Consider the following 22,420-nt stretch of genomic DNA (forward strand, 5'->3'; position numbering starts at 1 on the left):
TCTCCCCTCCTGTGTGCTCAGATGCCACCTTCCAGTTACCAGTGCGTGCCCTTGGCCAAGGACACGGCCATTGCCACGAGTACCAGACAGGCCCTTGCCATTCCTCACCTAAAAAGTACTGAATTAATAAGACATTTGAATGAAAGGTTACCCACTTGAAAGAGGCAACTTTTTTCTCTCCAGCTCGGACAAGGAGTCAGGATTTTAACCTCAGAACTCCCCCTGTTCCAGAGGGGCAAGGAGAGATCCCTGTGGCCCCCCAACACCTGGGGAAGGGACACTCCTGTGTGTGCTGCAGCCAAGCCCCTTGGGACTGACTGCAATTAATGCTGTCCTTAAAATGTCACCAGTCTCCTTGCTGAGACATCTCATCCCACACACATGGAAGGGACCTCTTATGCTCCAGCTTTCCCCCTTACATTATGTTTAATCACAACACAGACTGATTTAGCTCAAAAGCATGATGAAGGTTCACTGAATGACGACCTTACTGGAAAAGGAAAGTAAACTTTTGGCCATAAAACAGTGAAGTTCAGAAGCAATTAGTACTTACTCTTCCCATTAGCATTTTGTGCATTGTTGCTGCTGCAGTGCATAGGTACAGGAGGAGCTTTGGGAGCCCCATATGGCAGGCCATCTCCTCCAGGCCTTCAGGCTGATCTTCACAGCTGCTCAGGCTTATGTTGGACAAGCCTGTCATTTCACACAACCAAGATAGACATTTTTTTACCCCCAAAGGTGACCTGCAAGTAAAAACAGAAAAAATGGCTTTGTGCCCATATTTTCCTGTTCATCCTAACTGAAAAGAACATGTGGGATCTGCACTCTATCTACTGCTGTCTGTTTGTTTGTAGGCTGAGAAGGAAGATTTTTCTCTACCTGCAGCAGAACAGGAGTCTGCAGAGATATCTAGAGAAATTAGAAAAATGTAGGAAGTACAAGTATTTGCTTGTACAAGCACAATATTTGAGGATTTTCTATTTCATGAAATGCAAATGATTGTGAATTAAGACATTGAGAATAGTTTTCTATTGAACAAAAGTAGATAGAGGCAAAACCATCATGGCCCAGAAGCAGCACCCTTTTTATCCTTTATAATTTCCTCCCTTGCCAAGATTTCTAAATACAGCACAAAAAACAAATAAAACAATTGCCTTTTAAAAAATCATAATGGCATTGTCAAAATTGGTATTTTTTTAGAAGGAAGAAGCATTTTCTGCTATAACACAGACAATTATAAGAGATTGAGAAACAAGGATAACAGAAAAAGGAAGATAGGTTTTTCTAAACTATTCTTCAGAAGATCTAGTACCTGATTAAGGACCATTTCAATGAAAGAAAACCTGCAGGTTTCTGGAAGAATTATCTGCTGTTCTCTGTGGAACCCAGAAAGACAAAGCATTGTGCAATCCTACTTCCAGCTCACAGCAATTCCATGAACTCTAGAACTCAGCAGACTCAGTTGACTTGTGCCTGTCCAAATTTTTCCCTGCATTCTGAATAATTCCCCCTTCCAGCCTCCTCTCTCTGTTTCTCCTCCTCACAACATTTATCCTAGGTTTGGCCTTATGGCAGAGGTTAAAGAACAGTGAAAACAGCCTATGAAATAAACAACTACAGCTGGAATATTCAAATGCATCTATATGTGTGCCTGCTGGGTTTATGAAATTCTGTGGCAAAAAAAATATTGATCTGAGCTCTGATGTAACATAAGGCACTTACTTATTAATGCCAGAGGATGCAATTTTATTAAGCTTAAGTATTTCACACCCAAGCATTTTCATGGAGAATGGCACAGAAAATGTCATATAGCACTGGATGAGTTCTCTTAATATTGACAATACATTACTTTTTAAGGAGACACTGTTAATTGCAATAATGCACCTGCTGCAATTGTTACCTGCCTTGGGAGAATCCAAGACAGCTCTTTGGTACTGTAATGAATTTTGGTACTGGAAATACTGCTTCCCCCACAGCAGCATGGAACAGGCAACATTGAATTTCAGAGGCTTAGTGTTCCTTGCTTAACAGGGTAATAAAGGATGCCAAATATCACAAACCTAAATGCTCATTGCAACCCAAATTCAGAATAGGTTTGAGAATGTAAGTACTAACCAATCCTGAGAGGAACTAAGGGCTGGACCAGCAAAGCTAGAGGCATTATTGGTGGTAGAAGAAAAGCCACTCAGATACTGAAAGCAGAAAAAAAAGAGGCAGAAATTTGGTCTGCAATAGTGAGAGTGCATGAGGATGTGGACAGAGCTGTAGTGTAACCCTTCTCCTGCTGGGCTCCTCCTGAATAAAATATTAGAAACGCAAGTGCCAAAGGAGATGAAGACCATTAATTCCCTCAGAAAGAGCAGGTTGGGCCTCCCTGATATCCAGCTTAGAGCAGCAACCCTGCAGTTGCCACCTTGCCCTCCTGAGCACAGGCCAACTTTGTGCCAGCTCTCCAGCTGGGGACAAGGGGCCACCTTCTTCCCCTACTTCTCCATGCATCCTGGGTGGGATTCAGCACATGGATACAAGGCTGGTCTTGGATCCCCCGCCACTGCTCTGCACCTTTGTGGTGAGGAAATCTGAAGGGACAGCAACTCCATTGCTCCTGCTAGGGGAAACGTTATATGTATTCTGTAACTGAGAGAGGGTAGATGTGGCTGGTTTGGAAGTATTTTCAAATGGTTGTCTGAATGGGTTCCTTGCTCTCAGGATAGCATTCTGTTCTCAGTTTGGACTAAAGAGATTTCACAGCCTGCAGATGATAGGACAAAGTGTAATTTGTTTTCTCCACAGACATAACTGCTTCCTACTCAGCCTTTGCCTCTGAGATACAATCATGGAAAGACAGAGAACTAAAGCCTCTCTACAGCTGCAGATTGACAATGTTGAAACATAGTTTTGGCCCTTTCAAATGACATCCATCTAATGAGTGCAAGGTTTTTTCTTCCCCTCACAAGAATTCAATACATTTTGTTGTGTAAGAGAGTAGAAATATAGAAAATGTGCAGTACTTAATTCAGGGATAGTGGACATGACAGAAGAAATAGTAAGATAAATGTGGGGCTCCTATCTACCTTCTACTAAAACAAAAATAAGGGAACAAGCAAGTGAAATTGAAGTGCAATAAAATTAAAAGTTAATAAATACTTTTTTCCACATAACTTATAATTAACCTGTCAAGTCAGAACTGCAGTAGATCACTGAGACCAAGCACTTAGTATTCACAAAAAAATTGGACAAATGTGACCCGGTTCTTTTCTCCATTTAAAGTGAATTTACACGCTGAGGGTGACACTGTGCAGCTCCCTGATTTAGAGATGTCAGGCTCCAAAGCAAGTCAGAAGTATACCTGAACAGGGGAAACTTAAATCAGTAGTGCACTGTTTCTGTGCACAGATTGCTGCCACAAACTGCTGCAGGCCAGGAAGAAACTTTTACAGCAAACCTTTCAGTGAGTACTGAAGGAAGGCTTTGTAAAGTGTCCTTCCAGCACTGAAATGCTCCAAAGATCTGGATTCTGTGTCTTGGCTGCTGAGTGATGTCCCAATGTCACTTCAGCTCCCCATCCTTTGTTTGTCCCATCTCTAAGCAGAGGTGCCCTGAGGTTTACGTGATAGGTGTCTGCCAAGACAGGACATGGTGCTGACACTTTCAGAAACGATATATGGTGAAAACTGCTCATCTCCCTGAATATGACAATCCCTATGGACTTGTGAAAAACAAGTGTAAGCCATAACTTCTATAAGTCATATGGTTTGCACTTTTGTGTGCTCTTTCAATTTCCTTTTTATCCATCCAAACCTTCAAAAACAAGTTTTCATGTAATGCCTCCAAATTAAAGTGCATTACTAGTCAGGGTTCAGGATTCAGTTTCAAACTCAGCTAACAGATACAACTACAAAGTCCTCACAGAATTAAACACCACATTAAGAAAACCCACACACTATTGAGTTGAGAGGCCAAAAATCTCATTCCACTTTAATATCAATCAAATAATTAATTGTAGCAATGCACCAAGTCTTTTTAATGACATGTAGAAATAACTTATGCCCTTGAAATGTGTCTGAAGCAGAACTTAAATAGATCAATTATTTCAGTGATTCATCTCTGGTTTTTTTTTTTTTTTTGGTAAGGCTAAACACATTTCTGTGTTATGATAGCAAATGATTAAAGAAGGTCTTCTGAGCTAGTCTAAATTAGGCAAATTAGAAAAAAAAATGGAATTACTTTTTTATGATCTATCTTAGATTTATCTGTTCTTTGTTAAATACTTCCTTAAACTAGACTCTGTCAATGAAGAAAACTACTCACTGATAAATTTAACATGATCTTTTGCTATCTGTGTTTCCACAAGGAGTTAGGATCCTTTTAAGAGGAAATGCAATTCTTCAAAGGTAAGAAAAAATTGTCTCATACACCTGGGTTTCTGAAGCAAAGTGACAGATGGGCTAGGACTAGCTCTTACTGGTTTACAAGGTCAAAGATGAGTTCCTCTCCCATTTACCTGTTATTTTCTCTATATTTTTCAATCTACTTTTTGTTGTCACAGTAACCACTTCAACAAGTAATGCATACACTCCAAATGAACTGAAACAATGTTCAAGTTTTTTCATATTTTGTACTGTATGAATCTATTTTATTTGTCTTTCAAGGTCCATGAGTTTAATGGTCACTGGTCTTTTTAAATTTTTCCCCATAAAATCAGCTGAGCTACATTACAGTTTTCACAGCCAGCAGCCCTCACAGCAAATAATGTTTTGTGTGAGTACACCAGGATGTAGGACAGGAGAGAGCACATGGTGGGGAAAAGCCTCTGTGGTATCATGGTGGCCAGTGATGTACAAGAACTGTTCTCAATAAGAGGGAATGTGGTGAATGCACAAGTCACTGCCCTCATCTCAGAGTTCCCACTGACAGTTTTATCTGCTGCAGAATCCTTCAACATACCCAAACTGCAGAGTTGGAAGCATGAAATAATGTACTCAGATATACAATATGGAGTGTGAAATTCTGCATTCATCTTCCCTCAGTTTCTACAGGTTATTAAAAGGCTACCTCCTTACCTGCCTTAGTGACCATGCCAACTTCCTGAAGTTTCCCTTCTCTGGAGCACATTTAGAAGAACTGTGACAAAGCTTGACTCCTTGCCAGAGCTAAGACAGGCAGTGATGGGAGAGGGCAAATACTCCATGATCAAAGGCTTCACATTCCCAATGTAATAAATTGGGCAGTACCTACTGATGATTCAGCACAAAACCTGTTATTACACTAAATCTTGCAGTCTTGTGACACACAAATAACATTGAGCCTAATCTGAAGCCAATGAAATTATTTCAGCTGACTTACTGGGCCAGTCTACTGGCCACACACAGTGTTTAGCAGAAGGAATAGCTTTTGGCTTCTGTATTGGCAGTTTGTTACAGTAAACTAGCAAAATTAAGTACTGTTTTCCCAGTTTAATTACTAAGATTGTGTTTACTATTTTAGACAAGCACATAGATATGTTACTTTTATCAAACAGAGAAGTGAACTGAGCTGAACAGTAAAAACATGTGATGAAGAAATGTAAAGCAAGATGTCTCCAATATTAAAAGTAACCAAAGTTACAGAGGCCTTTTTTTAAAAATACAGCACAACACAGAGACCTGATGACAGAAGGCAACACATACTGGAGAGATACAAGACTTGCAAAACCACATTTCCCCATGGTTTAAAAGGAAGAGAAACTTTACTTCTGTCAGATGCTCTTCAATTTTATGACAAATACAACTAATGCCCTGAAGATAAAGGAGAGCATTAGAGCACAGCAGAGAAACATGCTCAGCCTAGAAGGCTTAGTACAGAAAAAAAGACAAAAGAGCTGTAAAATCTCACTCCATATAGAACATCCCAAAACAGGTTTGAGACAAAAATAGGTCACAATTAAGAATGTGAAGTGAAAGAATAGAAAGAAATTGTACACAAGTATGAAAAATTTGCATATTACAGCTCTGGAATGTTGCACAGCCACTATTAACCGTTGTAATACCTTTGTGCTGTTATTCCAACTAGACCAAAACTGACCATGTGTCTACTGGACTTCCTGCATGGTTTAACAGCTGAAATACTTTGTTATTGTTTCTCAAGTGCTTTTATATTGGTGTTTTATGAAACAGCAATATATTCCTATTATTCCTGATACAAGAACTGGGAAAAAGAGCTGTTACTGAAGATAACCAAGGGCACCTGAGTTACAGCCAAGGTAAGGTCTGAGCTATCTTCCACCATTCATGTTCATCCTGCTCTGAGGCACCAGTGACCATTTAAAGCTCATTAGAGGCTATATAAACAAAGGGAGCCCCAGTATTCCCTAAGGTGGGCCACAGATTCTATAGCAAGTCTGCTGAAAGGGAGGATTTTCAAGTGCTCTGAAAAGGTGTTTGTGTAGAAAGACAGGTTTTCTAGGTAGAGATTTCACCCCCCACCCCTAAGCTGAAGGACAGAGAAGGGGAAGGGACTTTACTGTTCTCCAGGACTCCCTGAAGGGAGGCAATAGAGAGGTGAGTGGTCTCTTCTACCAAGAAAGGGGACAGCAAGAGGAAATGGCCTCAGGCTGTGGTAGGGGAAGTTTAGATTGAACATTAAGGAAAAATTCCTTCACTGATCAAGAATTGGAAAAGGCTGTCCAAGGAGGTAATGGACTCATAATTTCTGCAGGGATTTAAAAGATGTGGAGGTGTGCTGCTTAAGGTGAGTTTGTCAGAGCTGGGTTAACTACTGAACTTGATGATCTTAAAGGTATCTTCCAATCTAAATAATTCTATTATTCATGTTTAGTATCCCCTTCATGTTAGAGTACATTTCTATGTATTTATACCTTTAATAACAAACAACAGAACACTTTCTACCTACGTGGCAAACATCATACCATAATGCCTGTCACTGGATTTTCTGTTTGCTTCATGTCACATCTCCATTAGATAACAAACTTGCCTTGAAAGAAGATACATCTTTCAGTGACTTGTGAATTGACTGTTTTCACACTATATTCTGTAAATGACATTAATGCCCACGCTGGATGTCAGAATGCTGCTTCACAAATGGGCACCTTATTAGTTTGGAAGTGAGTTGAGGAGATAATGATTTGCCCTGCCTGGGCTAAATAATCACACCTGGAAAATATTATTTGACTTAAACATAAGTCACTCTCCTAGCAGAGCTGTCATTTGACATGGACAGGTTGGCTGCTCTGTTCCCACAATCTTACTAGGTGAAAGAAATAGAGCTAGAGCAGAAGGGTGCCAGGATATTATCTGGCCCCATAGAAAATCTGGCTGTAGTTTTTAGCTTTTGAATACATAATCACCTATTTGAAGTGTTTCACAACTGAGATTTAAAAGAACAAATTGATTTTTTCTGCTGTATTCCATTCTGCACTGAACTTTATGTTTTCCTTTTAAGTGATTAGTTACTGCCACACATAGCAGGTAGGCTGAAATCCTTTTTCATTCCTGCTTAGTGTCTCTGTACAAGGCTTACTTCCAAAATGATTGAAGACAAGAGTTCAGAAACAACAGACACTGGCAGCCTGCCAGTCACATGCACCCACACAGATGCAAAGTTAAAAATATATCAATTCCTGCCTCATACAAGTGGGTGCACAGGATAGAGAGGGCTGAGGGAACAGATTGAGAGGGAGAAGTGTCTATTCACAAAGGGCAGTACACATGTATCTGTCAAGCAAAAGGCCATGAGGAAAGAACGGCAGCTTCTGGTACTTCTGTGCTGTGGGTAGGATGCCTTAGTCAAAACCTTTATTTTCTGGGGTTATTTATGCTTAGAAATTTGCACCTGGACTGGTAATCTCATCCATCCTTCTTTCTCTATATTAAGGTCACAGAAAACTGCCAAAGGCACAGGACTAAGGGTATGACATAAACAATGCTGGTAGGAATATTTGTTTTCATCTGATCTTCTTGACAAAGGGATCAATGTGATAGACTTGTTTTCTGTGATCACCTGTATCTCTGCTAGGCCTAAATGACTGCTTTTTTGACTTCTTTCACTGGGACTGAGCTGTACCTTAGAGGTGGCACATTCGTCCTGCAGAATTGAAGCTGGATTCAAGTCATGGACAGCCTAAAACCAGAAAATTATTTTTACTAATACATCAAGGACTGTGCCTTAACTTTAGTGTTAGGGATTTTCCTGTTTGTTTGGTTTCAGTTAGATGGTTAAATTCCAGATTCCCTAATTTGAGAAAATCAGTTCTTTCTAGTAGCAAACAGTTCTGAGCACACATTCATCTGATCTAAGTGACTTTGAGAGCAGGGGTGCTGAACAACAGTCAGAAAAACATCTCCCCTGTTCTCTTAAAACTCTTTTCCAGGGTCTTGTTCTAAATCTCTTTTTAAGTGACTTTTATTCCAAACAAACAAAGGGAACAGCCCTTTTCAACAGCTCAAAGCAGTGCAGTGTCAAGATTTTTCTCTATCCTAATGGCAGTACTTTTAATTGTGTACTGAACCCATTATCAAAGACAGGCCTTGGAAATCAGTTGCACAGTTGTATCAAATGGGTGGTGCTTTCCTGAATGCACCCTCCCAAAAAGGGGTTAATCTGCTGCAAAGTGTTCTTAGGATGTCCTGCTAAACCAGGAGCTTCTCCCCAGACCCCAGGTCAGCCAAGTTGAGAGTGCACAAGCTGAGCACTCCCAGAGCAGCAACTGTACAAACAGCCACAGAAAGGATGAGTTTAATTCTATATTGTCTTAGGACCTGGTTTTGTACTAATAAGGTCAAGCCCCAGGAAAAATGTGAGGCTTTGAGGCAAGCAAGGACCAGACAGGGCCAAGGTTGGCAGGAGGGTACATTTATAATGTTAATAAACTAGATTCTGATTTCTAGTGTGAACGAGGTAAATTACAGACTGATGAAGCTTCTCCACAAATGTGATTTCTATTAACATTAAAGCAACCATGGGCATATACAGAAGGGAAAATAGGTCTCTGGAGTTTGGTATTTTAGCCATCAGTCATATAGTGTAATCAGTGGAAAAAAATAAATGCTATAGCAATAGCAACTCTAAAGGCAGATAGAGGACAGGAGAAGTAAAATATTAAATAAGAACAGTCACTATGGAAACAGTTGGATTTTACTATTTTAATACCTGGATGATTCAGAGGAGTGGCAATACAACATGGAGCCTCCTGCCTTTGGAGGAGGTATCAGTTCAAATTTTGCCCAAGCTGGGGCAATAGAAAGATCATCCCAATAACTCTTTATGTAAAATGAGACTTCACTCAACTTCAAATGAGTTTCAGTTCATTTTCAAGAATTAGTATCTGTCCAAGAAATATCTCCACCATGCAACTACACTTGTTAGAAGACCCAGCAGAAGGCCTAAAAAAACTAGGTTAGTTTTGCTGCTGCTGCTGCTAAGATGATTCCTGAGACACCCAGATTTCAACCTCTGGGCCTAGCTATCATGACCAGTAAACCAAAAATGAAAGAAAAGCCTACACTGTGTTTGCAAAATAGAGAAGGGGTGAAGCTAAAGAACTGCAGAAGAGAAACAAGCTAACTCTAACATATTCCTAAACTTGGGAATTTATCTAGTTAGGTTGTTCAAGTTACAGTTCCCACCTCTTCTGTCCTGGCTCACATCCAGCATAGCTGGGCTAACAAATGCATCAGAGTGTCCATAAAAGGCAGAGACATTGTGGGAGGAGTGATGGAGCATTTTTATTCACTGTTCAGATAATTTTGTTAAAGAGCTAAACTGCATGAGATTTATTTAGTTTTTAAGACTAGAGACATAAAATAAAGGACTGCTTGAACAATTATCTAGAAAACATCTCTCTATTTCCAGTGACAAGTGAAATCTACACAAGTGAAATTCTTTCTAAAGGTACTTAAGGTGTCCTTCTTGTTTGTACAGAGACTGAGAAGAAATGTAACACTCCCTCCGTTTCTTTCCTTCAATCCTACACACTAGACACAATGCAAGTCTGGACTGCTGCCTTGGTAGTCTCACTACCAACTGCTACTGGATCCTGGAGAACATAAAGCAGATGGAGCACACAACCAACAACGTGTTTTGCCAGCTCGTCAATCAGCTGAAAACATCCATGACACAGCCAGGTTTTTTAGGAAAAGGATGCACAGAAGGCATTAAAATATATTATTTGACTGAGCACATAATGGTAGAGGTGAGAAAGCCAGAGGTAACCTCACCAGATTGCTGTTCTGCACAAGTGATAGTCACAGAAAGAGACACCATGTGCTCTTAAAAAAAGTCACTGCTGAAAATAAGGAGGTAAACTCACCATCCTCCCCCATCTAACTTACCAGGTGTTCTTAATGATGATGTGATTACTTTCAGTGGCAATACCACGAATTTCTGTACTATACCCATGAAGTACTATTATGAAGGCTAAAACCAATTCAAACAAAATGACTAAAAGCTAGAAAGAAGAGTCTATGTGGAACAGTGTGGTAACTCCAACCTGATCAATAACTTCTTGCCAACTGTATTGCACACAGAAGCTTCACGGGGAGCCCAAACTGCACTGAGACAGAAACTGTGATTGCAGGACAGCCCATACAGCTGAATTCTACATAGGCTACCAAAGAAAGATCCATAAAATGAGCTGAGCCTCTCAGACCCTTCACAACTACAACACATCATTAGGAAAAAATTACTACATTTTCACTCACTTATGGATCTGTGAAAGATATTGCATTAGTAGAAGTCAAGAATTCATTTAAAAGAGAAAAGGTAGCAGTAAAACCACACAATTAGAACTAGTGAACCACAGGGAGAATCAATTAAACATCAGTCTGCATTAGATTCAAAGGCAAAAGGGAGTTCCAGGACCAAACTCACTTATGATTACAATTCCTTACAAATAATTTGGGTTCTTCTCTAAATAAATAAATATTTCAGTAGATGGAATACAGAGTCACATTGAGTTTAATGACACTGCTGGATCTGGTACACAAAAGCTCTACCCACTGTTGCAACTGCTCCCAATTTTCTGAGACACACAGCAGTACTTGCAAACAATGGGGAGGCAGCTTCACACACCTATGCTTTGATTTAATAACAATCACATTATTTAATTGGTTTGCTCACTATGTATCATACATATCTGTTAATTCAAAGTGAATTTAGTCTACATGAAACCTCAGATAGGACTCGAAGGAGAATGGGGGTATGGGTGTAAGATTTCCAATCTCATTACATTTCAACTGGAAAGACAAAATTCCCTTTTCAGTTAAATACATTTTTGTCAAAAACCATGTGCAAAAATATGAAACCCAAACTGTATTGCAGCTTATTAAAATGCATGCAGCAAACTGAAATCAGAACAATTCTGGTATTTTTAAATATTGCTTGCAATTAAAAAAGAAAAGATCACTCAGTAGCAAAGCAAATGGTGCAGAAATTTAGCATCTTCAAACTGTTCATTAGCCCAGAACAGTAACCAATATTTTTGTGCTTTCTGCACTGGCCTCCATTTTCTTTTAGACTCAGAACAAGTTTTACAGATGTGTTGTGATCCAGAAAATGTATAATTTTTTTGTAAAACCCTGATATGATTCAGTTGCCAAGTTTCTTTCATGAGATTCTTTTAATCTGCTCTCCAGGTTCTTATTTATGCTCTCCTTTAGATATATGTGCCTCTTAGCAAAAAGCAAAATTTCCTATCATGTCCTGCCTGAGTTATAAAGTATTAAATTCATTTCTTATCACAAACTATGTGTTAACTTAGGCATTTAGAATGTTTATGAAAAAATGCTGTGAATTCCTTCTTTTTGTGCATCAAACTCCAAACCCACTGCATTTCTGTGGGTGTACAAGCAATTTAAATTTCAGCAATTTTGTGTTAGTCAGTATTATTTGGTATTTCAAAGTAGCGAGGAACTCAGCTAAAAATGATGGTGGGCAAAGTTCAAAGGCTTTGGAGTCTGAGTTTGGTTTGGCTGTTGACTCCTCTGCTGTTGGACTGCTTCAGAAGTAATGTTCCCCATGGCACAAGAACAAGACAACTGCAGAATATCAGATATGATGGTGACCCTGTACACCCATCTGTAGAAGGGCTGCAGAAGCCACAGGTGTTTCCCTGCTGAATTCCAAAAGCCCAGCATTGTTCACTGATATCCAGTCACTGCAGAACACAGAAAAATGTGCTTCTGATTCCAGATTTTGCTACACACTTCCATAAATCAGGCTGGAGTGATTGAGGGTTTTCTTTTCCCTCCCCTCATCTGATTCACTTGGCTATAGTACTGAAACACAAGAAAATATGAGGTTTCTAATCTGCAGAGTGACTCCCACATTACCTGATTAAGAATGCTATAGCACAGCAGGAGATTATCATCATTCCTATCTTTCAATGAGGAGTAAATGTTATAATCAGGAAATTTATACCACTGCAAAATCTTAAAAGCATGGAAACTGAGTTCAGTTTTTTGGTGGTGTGTGCATGAAAACAAGATGACAGTGAGACAGCTACTTACACCTCACCACTAATGAAAATGTAATAAAGTGCCCATCTAAACTACAGGATAATGAAGTTAAGTGTCAAGTTAAAATGAGAAGGCTATAGCATAAAGCTAATGACTTTTGTGATGTCTCTGGTGAAGCATAGCTGGTTTTCAGGTGTTTTATCAGAGATAGTCATTTAAAATGTCCTTGTGGTTGGCCCATCACTTAGAGCTAGTCCTATTCACCTTTGGTGAGATATCAGACCATCAGTTCCAAGTCCCCAGGTATGATTTCTGGAAGGGGCAGACATCCTCCACACTGCAGTAAAACATAATTTTCAGCAAAGAAAGATCTGCAGTCATCACATAATGTGTTCCAAGAAGGCATTATTAGTTAGACATACTGGCTCATGTAATACAGACCTGGTTTTGTTCAAAAGATGGAAACTAAAATAAATGAGTTGACTGACAGAGATGCTGAGCATGAGAGCAAGTTGCCCACTAGAAATACCACTAAGGTTACTCTTAACTGCATGGAGAGACACTGAACCAGCCCATGTAAATCTCCTCCAGCTGAACAAATCAGCAATGCATGGAAGAGAATTAAAAGCTTTTCATTCTCTTTCTTTCAGGAAATTCTCTTGTTAAGGAACTTCAATGGACAGGAAAAATCCCGACCTTCTTCAAGTTTAGAGAGAAGATGATACTAAAACTTTTCGATGAATTCCCAGATTCCCTGGCTATGCACAAGATTCAGGACACAAGGGCTCCTCACAGGCCTCTTACCCTGGCATACCACAGCTTTCTGAAGAATTCTGATTTAGTTTACAAATTATCAAGGAGAATTCTCTTAGCCAAAAACCAGAACAGAGAGAATATGAAATAGCTCTGCTCTCTTAAAGTGCCTTAGTTGAAACTTTAAAAATTCTTCACAGTCATCTGCACAAATATCCATATTTAGGAAAATGTGGTGGAATGAACTACTGGGATAGAATTATGATCCTGAGGAAGTTGTAAAGAGAGATAAGCAGAAGGAGCAAGACTCACTTTTGGTGATTGACAGAGACTTTTAACAGCTTGAATCTTGATACGAGCACCTCAGCTAAATGCTTGTCACTCACGATGCTTCAAAGGAATGACCTGTCACAACCAGACTAATGCCCAGAATTGGAGAGAAAGAAAGATAAAACTTACTCTTAGAGAAGTGCTCTTCATTGTCATCCTGTTGGTATATTATCAGCTAAAACTGGAAATATGTGGGAGGTCTGAATGATGTCTTAGCTGAAGTAGAAACCTGAGGCACCAAGGCAGTAATCCATAATCCATAGCAGGGTTCCATCAGGGCGCCACACTCTGGGGATATTTCTCAAGCTGCTCTCCTGTGAGTTCTTTTAGTTTTATTGTGGAAAGCATTTCAAGGAGAAAACTTATTGTTCTACACTTTGTATGTGGATTGCTGTGACAGGACCTCTGGATTACATTCAGACCTTACACAAACATGCCAAGGGAAGTCACTGCAGGCAGGAACCCCTTTGCTCCTTTGCCTTGTCTTCTGACCACACCAGAGAAGACTGTAAAACACCAGCAGTTCATTCCCTGTCACTTACATCAATTCCTAAGTGGACAAACCCTTTTATGCTTGACATCAGAGACAGGTTAGGTGACTGCTTTGTTTATTCTTAGATATTGGAGGCATTTTGATACTACAATCCATGATTCCATTTAGCAAGCCAAAGACAGGTCTTCTGGCAGCTTCCTCCTGCAGTTTGCAATCTTCCACAGTTGCTTTCTTCATCTTGCTGTTTTACTGGGTGCCATAATTATTTTCTCATTTTTTAAATTCACTATTAATTTTAATTAAGCTCAGCTACACCAATTAGTTGAGCTAATCTGTCTTCACTTTTAAACTTACACGCTCACACATATACACCAGTCTTCCTGCTGATGTAGTGTTGGATTGGAAAGTTTTATACAGAGAGGAAGAAAGACCCACATATGTAATGAAATAAGAGGGCTTATAACTGCTGCTGATTGGGGATTTTTAAATTAAGTTTTCCTATCCAAAAAAGCCAATTAGTTGGGATTTAAAATTTTCAGAGACTTATATCCTGTTTAATAAAATTTTAATCTGAAGTTTTCTCAGGTGAAAAGCAGAGAATAGTCACTAGCTAATACAAATCAAACTTAGAGGTCAAATCTCATCTACAATAGAGGAAGTCCTGAGCATGCTGCATTTGATTGTAAGAACAGCCCTGAGTCCACAAACGCCAGCCTCACAAGTGCCTCACTATGAAGCTCCTTGAGTGATCTCATTTTCATTAGATAATCTGGATTTCATTCAGCACTAGGGCAAAAACTTCAAATCTGTGATTTTTTCATGTAGCTGAAAGTCTTGCTCTGAGTTATCCATCCATTTTCTTCTATAATTATACTTTCATGGACAAAACAAATAGATAAAGTACATTATTATTATGAATACTTTCATTTTCTGAGATCTCTTGCTCAGAGGTTTCAAGTGGTGCTTCAATGTCTGAATAGGCCATAAAGTTTAGCAAGGAAGTCCTAACCTTGTCTGCATCCTGCATATAAACAGAAATATTCTTGTTTAACTAACAGTGTGATCAATGCCAATTCAGAAGCTGCTGAATCAGAGGATGTTGTCTGTGGATTGCATCAGTTCATTGTTTACTCTTCTACTTTGCTACTTCAGCTTCTCCCCCAAGCCACAACAATTCTTTTACGCTTGTGCAGTCCCTGTTAGACTTTCCTTGTTACAATATTGTGTGAAGAAGCAAGGTATGGCCAAGGTGGACCATATTCACAGTATGTTACCATCCAATATCCTAACAGTTGCTTGCACCAGATGTTTCAGAAGATGATAAAAGACCCTACAGGAAGCAGATGTGAAACAATCTGCTCTGCCTAACTCACATGCAGAACAATATCCATAAGTTCATCTATATTCTCAGAGCTTGAAAAAAGAGCATATTTCCAGTATCAGCATTTATTCACATAGGCTCACCAGCCATATCCTGTGAGTTTTTTTCTTTTTAACCTTTTCTCCCAGATATTTCCAATGTTCATTTCAGGAAATCACTTTACCTACAAACATATTTTCAGATATTCAGATGAGTATGCAAGTATTGAAAAAGGTTTAAGAAGCTTTGAACAGTTCTTTTAAACTTTTCTCAAAGATCAGAGATTTTACCAAATGAAAATTAATATGTTATTTGGAAAAGCAAAGGAGAGACAAATTGGTATGATTGTTTTTACTATTATAAGGAATAATGTCTGTAAACTTAGGCTAACAGGTCATCTTCTGGTCTTACTCTTCTGAGTGAATCAGGGAAGCTGCATGAATTAAACATTTTCATAAATGTTACTGTTTACAGTGATTCCATGTTTCCCCTTCTTTAGCCTCCACTAACTGTGGACATAATTCTCGAGGAATTGGTACAGTTGGAATACATCATTGCCTATTCTCTTTGGTAAGGGAGGAAATACCTGAATGGCATCTGAATACTCTCAGAACTGCAGGACTCACATATTCATGTATTCAATTTTATGACCAACTCCAGAGGATAAGACAAAATAGAATTTACTTATTATTTATAGCCTGTTCTAGGTCTTCTATGTTTTCAAGTTCATCACAGACTACCTCTTTTCCCCTAACATTATTTGGAACAGACCCAAAACTACTTGAACATGAGTTTTGGTACAGACATTCTTGGTTGAGAGACAATTTAGATGTGTTTGGATGATATAGAAAATGCCCTTGTATTTGTGTGTCTTTGAATTATAATACAGATGTTGGTACAATAGTGTCCCCAAGCTCTAAAATGATTGCCCATTTACAAAGACTCACAAACACAGAAAAAGAAAAATACAGCAGACAGCTTTTTCTAGCCCCCAAATCCATATCTCTGTTGCAGATTTACATTTATTTGCAGTGACTTTCAGAACTGGCCAAAAAGGGAGGAGTGAGCAGAGGGTGCATTATGAACACTGAGAAAAATGTCAGCATTTCAACCTTAGACCATATTCTGTTGTCATGACAACATGATGTAAAGTGTTTTCTTAAAGAGAAAGATTGCAATGTAAATGAAAAAGAAAAACTCAGTTTAGTGAGCAAATTCAGATGATGTTTTTATGAGATTGTGACATGGATTACAACACATCATCTATTATTGTGAAGAGATTTTTTTTTTAAATTCCTTTGCAGAACAAATGCTCACTTCACAGAAATGGTGTTGTATAAAAACCCCATTTACTATTACAAATGAAGTTTACAAACTAGACTTAAAAAAATATTTAAAAGAACTTCATGTTTTTTCTACCAGCAATTCAGAAAACATATGATGGTTTACTCATTCACTTTCTATGCAAGCTGCTGATTTAAAGCAGCTTGATTTTTTATGCAACAACAAAGATCTACTAAGTGCTGTAGAAGTGCTTAATGTGCCACTGGCCTCCAACCCAGTAATTGCAGTGGTCAAAAGGTAGAAAAGGGGAATATCATTATCCCATTTCAAAGCAGGAGCAGAGGCACAGGGCATGTGAAGCCAGAGGCCCAAAAATCAGATGAAAAGCTTCCAACCGTGTTGGGAATTACATGAAGATTGCTGCAGCCTGGCTATGCAGTTTACAATGTCATTCTCATCTGTTCACACACAGAGAGAAATTGGTGACTATTTTCCTTCAAACATTTACTGAGGTTTACAGTTATTAAAGCTTTCATCACTTAAAATGCTAAAATCTTTGTCATTCTTGGGAGTGTGACTCATGTGTGCCCCAGGGCAGGGACGGGAACAGAAGCACGGAAACACCGAGGCGGCGCTGGCGGCCCTTGCTCACTGGCCAGTAAAATGAACAGATTACATCTCCCACAGCAGCAAAAGAGAATGGACATTTATGCCAATCTAAATGACCTTGTATCACTTAGAGGGAGCTGGAGAATTTCTCCCTGCACCCCTCACCTCCAAAAAACCCCAACAAAAATCTTAGCAAATGTCCCAAACTAGCTTTCTTTCCTCCTTGTCAGTGCAGTCTCCTAAGAAAAAAGGCAAAATAAAAGAATGAAAATATTAATAACTAATGAATTAGAAAACTTGGATTTGACATTTTTCTTGACAGCACTCAAACAGGACGGTTCTTCAAGAATAAATATAGAAATATGCCCTTAGCCTGCCTCCTGCTTCTGCAAACAGAGGTCTTGGCAGCCAAAAGTTCATCTTCCCTAGAGCTGACCTCTAGAAGTACGTGCCCTGGCATTTGGTATTACAGTGATTTATGGTAGTTTCTGGGAGTCAGAGGATCCCAGAAGAGTGGGAAGCATCAGAGTGTAGATGAGGAGATGCCATCTGCCCTCTGGAGAGTACAACAAGAGCAAAACAGGTTTTGGCCTGCAGATGTTGTGCTAGTCTTACAGTGTTACACCCTTTCCAGTGGGATTTGTTAAAAGGAAACATGTAGGAGCAGGGAGAGTTTGACTGTCCTGTAGTGTGACAAGGGCCAAGGGAAGGAACACACTGAGCACTGCCTGTAGGCAATGTCTTTACACAGATTGAAGTGGTCCAGCATCTTGCAGGGCCAAGTCTCAATGCTTTAAACAAGCTGCAGAATTTAGATCTGAAGTCTGCTAGAGAAGGAGGGCTGAATTCAGCTCTGTTAAAAGTGGGTGGTAAGAGTGATTTACTGGAAAAGTCCATTCTAAGAAGATACTACAGCAATTCTGGTATAAAAGATTACTTGTCTTGTTAAAAGCTATTTGTCATCTCAATGCTCTGTTACCTACAACATCAGGTTCTGGAAAGCTGTGAACTCCCAAGTAATGAAACAACTCAGTGTGTGCTAAGAAAAGTATCTTGTATGCAGAATTATGGTTTTGCATCTGATTCTAGAAGATGGTAATTATGGTCTCCCTGTCTCTTTCAAAAATATGTATGTGAGTTCTCTGTTAAGTGAGATATGAATAAAATGGGATAGTGAGACTTCTGTGAGTCACCTTTCCCTTTTCAGTGAAAGGAGCTGCCAGTGAAGCACATTGGGATTGCTGCCCACCTTGAAATGAGCTTGGAAAAACCCCCTAGATGTTCACCAAAGGGAATTTGCATCAAAGCTGCCTGCATGTCAGATGTGGCTGATTCTAGACCTCTCAGTCTGGAAACCTTCCTGGGTGATCCCCTCAGTGAAGATCTGGAATAAAACCAGAATATTAGCTCTGGCACTGCTAAGACTTCTCTAGTAGTTTTTAGCAGGAAGCGTGCTGGCCAGCATGACCTCTGTACAACAGCAAAGAAAATCACAGGACATTTCTTAATCTTCTTCTGTCCACCAATATCACCTTAACCCAGTTTTGATTTTGTCCTCCAATTCTCTTCCTGAGTAAAAAGGGATGTATTCACTTTCTTCTACCCACTGATTACTTTATGCTATGAGGATTATAAACTTCACTATGTGAAAATATTGCTTCACCCATGTTTGCAGCAGCCCACAGGGACTCAGGGGCAGGTGGAGTCTGCATAGGATTACTATAATATAGTAATTATCATGTGAAGTGTGCCTCCCCACACATTACTGAGACTAAAAACATGATTCTAAGAAATCCCAGAAAATTCTTATTCAATGATACATTACTAGCATGAGTTTGGAGTCCAATATCTGATGTTTGAAAAGCAAGTTTTCATGCTACTTCCTCTTTAGAGGATTTGAGAGGGAACATAATTCAGGATTCATTGCTGGGGCCTACCCATGGTTTTTGACCTAGAAACAAGATTGCAGAGTAAGAACCTGCTCCTCCATCTGGTATATACACTAATAATCCTCCCCACAAGAGCAATTTAGTTAACTGAACTGAATCCATAACATTATTGTCATGGTGGGCCTCTATAGGTGGTCCTCTAGATCACATCAAATACATCCTGGCTTTCAGATGCAAGTGTGAGGTTAGATGAAGCTGGCAGGTAGAAAAACACATCTTTGTATTAGTAAATTCAGCCAATTTGATCAGGACTTGCTGAGAAACAGCCCCATGACACCATTTTAGAAAAGAAAAGAGATAGAAAACAGAGATTCACTATCCTATTTACTAGAGGTCTGAACTTTTAAACATAACTGTGAGAAAAATAAGATAGAACACAAAATAGACTCAAAATTATCATCTTATCTCTATGTCCACACCTGTGGCTTTGTTGACACAAGGCTACATTACAAGAGATTATCAAAGTGGGAGCTAACCTTCAAATCTTTGTAGCATCAAGTGAATGTCAAAGTCATCATCACAAGCACAGCAGATCCTATTTGCTCTGTTAACTGCATCAGTAACATATTTTCAATATATGTCTCTGAAATACACTTTGCAAGAAGGAAGATTGTTCATTGGAACAGCAAGGAAAGAAGCACGGAGATACTTTGCTGGAAATAGAGAACTTGATTTATGCCATTGAGATCAATGGAAATTCAGAGAAAAGCCTGAATAAGAAGTGTGGGATTTGACCCTAAATCAGCTTACACAATTTTCAACAAATTGAGTTTTTACAATCTGGTGGAAGCTCTAATTATGTTGTCATAAAAATCTCAGCACTGTTGAAATCTTATTTCTGAAGCTCTCAAAGAGGCATCTGTAAAGGATTTCTTTCCGATTTTGTTCTGAAAATGGACAATGTACAAGGTGTCAGATTAGAGAGGGCAATCTGGGACATGCCCCTTCCATCACCTCTCTGACAAATAAGCCAATAAACAATGGCTGAGTTTTATTAAGTCAGATTAAGGACCAAAGTCTCAAACTCTGACTCTTGACTTAGACCAAGTTACCAGAGATAAGACAATTTAAAGCGTGTGTTTCACACAGTGGTGAAAGACTCCCCTCTCCAAAGATGAAACATGGTTTTAAGTGCCTTAATTCATGAGGTGCCATAGTAAGTGTTTAAAGACAGATATCAGAAACATTGGACTTCCTTGTGTACCAGATGCATACAGAACTTCAGAAAGAGAGTGCAGAAAATTTCAGGGAGACAAGAAAAAATTTTCACAAGTTCAATGAGAACAGATGTTTTATAGAAATAGTTCAGGTTTAGCAAACTTCTGCCCAAGTCCTGGGAGTTTCCATGAGAAACCCACAGATGTCCTGGCAGTTCATTTGTTGTCTTTGGCAAAACTGGCCTTCCCAGGCTGCTGCTGGGGACAGCCCATGGACACAACACCTGAAGAACATCTTACAGTTGATGGCCTCCAGCTGCCATGGCCTTGGGTGGGCACAATGAGGATCTCAGGGTTCTCCAAGGAGGCCCGGGGCCAAGGTAGGGATGCCCCTCGGGGTCAGGGCTACTGTGTACCCTGCTCCAATTATGAACAGGATAACAGTTATGTTTCCAATTTAAACAGTTCAATGTGCTCAACCTTGCAGTGAAATGGAAATTCTCACTTGAACAGATCTGCTCAAAGCCTGCTGGTGTAAGTCAGGTCTCTAACATTTAAATTATCACAAAAATCTTTATTACTAGTACTTACACCTGTGGCATCAAATACACCATATTTAGAGCAACACAGCATAAATGTAAAATCCACATAGGAGAGGTATCAATGGATGGGTGTTGACTGGTCCCCCCAAAAGCTGGCATTACTGTTCTATCAGCAGCCAGGAAATTATTCCTTGCCAAGACTTGCTTTAGTTTGTGAAAAACATTGATGCTCAAATGAGATATTTTCTTCTATGATTTTTCTTTTCTCTTTCTTTTTTTAAGGAAAGCATGTGTTTCTGGTCTGATTTATCCAAGAAATTACTTTAAAATTAGAACCAAACCGAATTTCATTTCAGCTTTGTTTTAAAGAAATAAATTAGATAGAAGAATTGTGTGCTGTAGAGGTAATCAGTATTCATTGCCAGCTGTAAGGTGTTGGCTAGGCTGACATGTTGACAATGTGTATTTCCACACCTCTTGTTTTAATTTCAAAGCACAAATCTGTAATGTAGAACTGTATATTCCTAAGGCTGTACTATCATTCAAAACTGGCCATGTTTGGTCAGACTAAAATTCTCTCTTGCCCAACACCTCCAGATTCCCAGCAAAAAACCACAGGGATTTATTGAACCAAAGCTTTCTTTAGCACACTCTTTAGTACACAGCCGTTGTTTCCTTACCAGAGGCAGTATCCCTGGTTCCTTTGTTACAGCACAGCCTGGGTGCAGAGTACACCTGTAATTTGGGATACATTGCTATTGCAAACATGAACTCCTCAGACACCATGGGAGTGGAGCCTGGCTGTTCACCCTGCAGCTTACAGTGTATAGATGGCATTTAGAGGTTATATAAATAAGCACAACAAGCCATCCAACTCACTTTAACATTAACTATTTGCATAATAGTCTCTGTATTTTGGCTCACACTCAGTGGGTGATGAAAGTACCAACAACAGCAGGGTGGGGAACATGGAGGAGCTGGAAGTTTTAAAGGAAAAATGTTACATTTTGTGGTAGACCAAGATCTTATAGATATCATTTGTCTATTTGTACTAATATATTTTAAAGAAAAGATTACTGAAAGTGTACCATGCAGCCAGCCAAGAAGCATGCACAGGGTAAGCCTTACACCTTAACTGCATGGAGCAGAACACCAGGGGAGGAAGAGCTTACTGAGAGGAAAAATAAACAGAGGAGGAAGAAGCAAGAAGCAATTATTTGGGTATTTATATAATATAATATTACATTACATTATATTATATGGACTGCAAGGATCAAACACAAAATAACTCATAGAATGCCCAACTCATTTGTAGTAGTGCTCACTCTCTGCCCCAGCAGTTCTGCTCCTGGGGAAAGGGTGAGTGTCACCACCACGTTTTATTCCCAGTTGCATACAGCACCACCATTGCTGGGGATATGCAGTACTAAACACCCTGCCAGGCAGGATCAGGGGCTGTCCAGGAACTGCAGCCTCTCCCAGCAAGGAGAA

At 39.4% G+C, this 22,420-nt stretch overlaps 1 long non-coding RNA gene across 1 annotated transcript in view; it reads right to left on the minus strand.

Annotated features, from left to right (window-relative positions):
• Positions 1–570: 570 nt before the first annotated feature.
• Positions 571–22,420, minus strand: part of LOC135447736 (uncharacterized) — a 340,899-nt gene continuing 319,049 nt past the window's right edge. The window contains exon 4 of the long non-coding RNA XR_010440283.1: positions 571–743. This is a non-coding gene — a long non-coding RNA (uncharacterized LOC135447736). The remainder of the gene's footprint in view (positions 744–22,420) is intronic.

The sequence above is a fragment of the Zonotrichia leucophrys genome, chromosome 4A (assembly GCF_028769735.1).
Source record: "Zonotrichia leucophrys gambelii isolate GWCS_2022_RI chromosome 4A, RI_Zleu_2.0, whole genome shotgun sequence".
Taxonomy (NCBI): Eukaryota; Metazoa; Chordata; class Aves; order Passeriformes; family Passerellidae; genus Zonotrichia; species Zonotrichia leucophrys.